Source organism: Cupressus sempervirens, chromosome 1 (genome assembly GCF_028749045.1).
Source record: "Cupressus sempervirens isolate cs-2001-9-10 chromosome 1, ASM2874904v1, whole genome shotgun sequence".
NCBI lineage: Eukaryota > Viridiplantae > Streptophyta > Pinopsida > Cupressales > Cupressaceae > Cupressus > Cupressus sempervirens.
In genome coordinates, this window is record NC_143118.1 from 441,398,312 (window position 1) to 441,403,123 (window position 4,812).

Here is a 4,812-nt window from a genome sequence, read left to right on the forward strand (position 1 = left end):
TATATTTTCTCCATATGTTTCCCAACTGATTTTAAAACTTAAAGACCATAATGGGAGATAGATGACTCATTTGATTCCTTTTGCAAAAATAAAAATAAAATATTCAATGACTTATAATATTGTCATTTAAATATTTATATTTCATATTTAACATGTATGCAAAAAAAGAAAACAAATAAATAAAAATACTGCTCTCATTATTTTGCATTTTTAGAATCAAGAAAATAATATTAAATGATTAAAATTAATCATTTTAATATTATTTCAATGTTATAGTTACGCCAAAAAAAAAAGACAAGTAACATTATTTACTTTACAAAGCCTCTAAGACATTAATAAAACTTATAACCTCACTCATCGCAAATACAATTTATTTCAAAAGGATGTAAAATCCCATGAAAAATCATGGACTCCAAATGGTAATTCATTTTGAAAGAGGGTATGAATACTTCAATTACCCTAAAATGAGTTCATTTTATCTTGTTTGCTTTGGAGTTCTGGAAGCTACAGGATGAGGGTGTCAAGTCTGAAGAGGTCGTTTCATCTGGATTTTTTTCTATGTATTTCTTGGTATTTGAATTATTTTCATTTTCTTGTGATTGTGCACCTTCCATTGTAGCCGCAAAGGTAGGAATTTAGATTTGCTAAATCCTATATTGTCATTTCTTGAATTTGTCATTTCTTTTACTACTATTGCTCTTGCTGAACTGAGAAGTTCAAACCGCCATGAAATAAACTAATTTGTTGATCATTTGTTGTTACCATGAATAGTCATACTAGAAAGTTTTCTGGTCTCTAAACTTCCATGAGAGGTATCTTGTTGTTACTGTTCATACCATTTTGGTCTATATTCACAATGATCTAGCAGAGCACATCGTGCTTTGGCGTAGCTCAGTAACATTCTTCATCCCTAAGTGTTCCCCATTTAGCTTTTGTTACAAATTTTTGTTTTGGCATCAGGATGAAAGCTGTGCCACATCTCCAATCAGAGTTCTCTCATTATCAGGTGATTGAACAAGATTCCTATGGTTCACTTTATCAAGCTCCCACACTGCTATTCGAGTTTTCCAAGGAATGCTCTCTTCATCTTCATAAAATGTAAAATACTTGAGATGGCTATCCCTTGTCATGTTTAGAATAAAATCTCTTCCATGTTGATGCTCTATGTTAAATGCTTCTTGTACATCAAAACCATCATATTCTGACTGAGGTGTTCTAGTTATATTCACCTAAGAGCCAAGTCACATTTTGCACCATGATAATGAATGATACGGGACAGTTATGTCTCCATTTGCTTTTGTAGGATTTTCATGCACAGGATTTCTAGATCTGGACTACAGAGTTTCCCCTTCAATCCCATAGATAATATCTGTAATGATCCAAAATAAAAATAGTGGACCTGTTATGTAACCTGAGTCAAGCTCTGTAATAGCAAATAAGCTAGTGTCTGGCCTTGACTTGTATTCAGGTTTGTCTGTTTGATTGTATGGATCGAACATTGTGCACTTAAGCCAACAATTTACAATAGAAGTTACCTAGATTTGCTGCATCCCACAACACTAATGCTCCAACATTTTCTATTGCAATGTACCAGCTTGGTCACAAGCCATATGCGATATGTGATATGTATCTAAAACAGATATCTGAAAAGGAGATAACGGTGACTCTCCATTGTTTTGCCTACTTCAAAACATTCTCCCCATGCAAAGAATATCTCCCCTGTTACTATCTCCCCATGTGGTGTTATTATATCATCTTTGCTAGAACTTTTCCTCAAACGACATGATGGATTTTCTGCTTCTGAATCAATAATAGCATTTAAATACCATAACAAAATTCAATTTTTTAAAATTTTCCATATTGGGCTGCCAATATTGCTCATAGTTTTCAATAATGACTTCTGTTAAAGCATTTGCTAATACTATTCCTCTCAATATACTGGTATTATTTCCTTTCATCAGTGTTATCAAAGTCTGAAGTTTCTGAAATGTTACTCAAATCCCTTATTATACTTGATTACATAAGAGGAATATTTTATTCAGTTTTGATCTTTTTTAGAACTATTGCATATTGAAGTCTCAAAAGACATAGTTACATTCTGATGCTATTGTTGATATTAACTAATTTTCCTTCGGAGCCTAGTTGTTTCTTTCAAGATTGGTTGCTGGAAAATACTATCACACATTTCATGGTTCAATTCATTGAGAACTCCAGTAGTCAATGGTCTATGTGTTTCCAATTGTAAAACATCATTGACCAACCTTGAGTGAATAATTTCCCAACTTCAATTGGCTATAAAAGCATATCAGAGGTATCTATCTTCAATGAAGAGATAGAAAAATCTTTTATACAGTTTGCACTAACCATTATACCCTCAAAACTTTTTTGAACCATATCAGATGTAGAGATATTCACTTGGGCTATGACTTAGCTGCTGTTGGGATCTATTTAAGAGAGAGTTCCAGTCACATGATAATTGTTAAAACATAACCTTGTTCATTCTGTGTCTACCTTTTGAGATTTTTTCAACATACTTTCTAGTGGCATGTTTTACCTTTGCAATGAAAACTCCTTTCTTCTTGTACATCAAAAATATTTTCCGTTACTTTTCTCATGATTTCTTGTAACAAGTACACTCTTGCAATCTATGATGTTAATCATTATTTATTCGTTGAAATCCTACAGCATACTATTTTGTGAGGTTCGAGCATGGGCTCGTGACACTCACAAATGACTTTTATTTCTTTCAGCTTTCTTGTCTTTCATAATGAGATACATCAATAGATAGAGTATATGTTGTAGAGATAGGCGGTCATTGCTTAGATCCTTCAAGATCTAACATCAGTTGTTTTCATGTTTTTGTAGATGCTGGATATCAATGAAGCTCGGAGCTAGATGAGTGCGCCAGATAGAGGATTTATAACCAGTCAAAGCAACAGGCAATGACTGGTTATCTTTACACTTCTTTTCTTTCATTTATATGTATCTGTTCATGTATTTCCTTATGAAAGAAATGTAGTATAGTGAGCTATACTCATGGCTTGTGTGAGATTTTTCTTTTTAGCATATCATTTCATTTCATTATTTGAAAATGTCAATGTATAATTGAAAGTAAATAAATACAAGGACATTTCTATTTGTTTAAATGAAATGAAAAACACTTCTATACTTTCATTGCATGCATGTTTAAATTTTTACACATGTTCAAAAATTAAGTAACAATATATTTGAATTATAATTTTTTTGGTGATACATCAAAGTGCATATTTCTAGTTTTTCACTAAGATGTTCATTTTTCAAGACATTTTATGCTTTTTAGGATTTTTTCAAGATCATAAGATATATATATAGATAGCTGAGCCATAAGAGCCTTAGGGATAGAAATTTTTTAGATATAGAATGTTTATAGGCTCAACAAGTTGTTCCCCTTTAGGAGTAGAGAGATTATATGTACCAGATCTTAATACTATTGTGACAATGTATGGACCTAACCAGTTAGGCTCAAATTTCCCTTTTTTTTCCCTATTTTTTTTATCCTTGGGGTTCTCTCAAAGAACAAGTTCACCCACATGGAATTCTTGAGGATGGACCTTTTGTTGTGAGTAGTAGACATCCTTTTCTAATAGGCCCTCATGTGGTTGAAAGAAGCCCTACAATGCTCATCAAGGGTTTCTAGCTCATGTATCCTCATAGCTCTATGGTCTTCATCCATTATTAACCCATGTAGGGAGACTCGTAGTGAAAGAATCTTGACTTCTAAGGGTAGGATAACCTCAGAACCATAGACTAATTAAAAAGGTGTAGCTCATGCAGGAGTGTGTATAGTGGTCATGTAAGCCCATAATATCATATTGATCTGCAAATGCCAATCTCTAGCAAATTTGTGGATCATTTTGTGTAATATCTTGAGTAGTTTTTTTTTAGAGGCCTCAACTTGGTTGTTCCCTTGGGAATAGTATATTGAGGACCAGTGTTGTTTGATCTTGAATTTCTTATAGAGTTGCTTAAGGTCCTTATTTTTTAACTATCCTTCATTATCAATAAAAATGGAGGATGAGATGTCTTAGAGACAAATAATATGGTTGAGAATAGACAAGGCAACATGCTTTATAGTAGCAGTAGATAAAGGTACAACTTCAACCCATTTTGTGAAGTATTCAGTCACTGTAATGATGAATTTGTGGCCATTAGATGAGCTTGGATGAATCTCACCTACCAAATCAAAGGACCACTACTAAAAATGCCAATGTGTAATAGAATGGATGAGTTCACACCCAAGAGCATGAATTAGGTTACCATGCAGCTGACATTTCTTGCAAGATTTAGCATATCTAACAATGTTACCCTACATCATTAGCCAATAGTAGCCCAATCTAAGTAGTTTTTGAGAAAGTGCAAGGCCATTAGAGTATGCCCCACAAATGTCATCATGGACTTCAGCCAATTCCTTTTTAGAATCTTCTAGTTCTAGTTACCTACGAAGCATTCCATCTAGACCCTTCCTATACAAATCACCATAGACAAGGGTGTAGTGAGAGGTATTTTGGAGAAGTTGTGATTTTTGGTTTCGTGTGAGATTTTTAGGAATTATTTGATCACAAAGGTAGGAGAATATAGTAGAGTAATGTGAGGAGTTATGACTGCAAATAGTGCAAATCACATGATTTTTGGAGGAGTCATATGCAGGGTGATGTAATTGTTCCACCATGACCTCAAAATGTGGTTTATGTTCTAGTAACTGAAGAATAGATGTTAGAGAGGTCATAGCATATTAGTCTTATTTTCTACCCTAAATTTTTTTTGAAATCTCAC

General features: G+C 33.3%; 1 long non-coding RNA gene across 1 annotated transcript; it reads left to right on the plus strand.

Moving 5' to 3' along the window:
• Nucleotides 1–384: 384 nt before the first annotated feature.
• On the plus strand, nt 385–3,168 carry LOC149578183 (uncharacterized). Its single transcript, XR_016364238.1, has 2 exons — nt 385–534; nt 2,866–3,168. It is a non-coding gene; the product is annotated as an uncharacterized LOC149578183 (long non-coding RNA).
• Nucleotides 3,169–4,812: the final 1,644 nt, after the last annotated feature.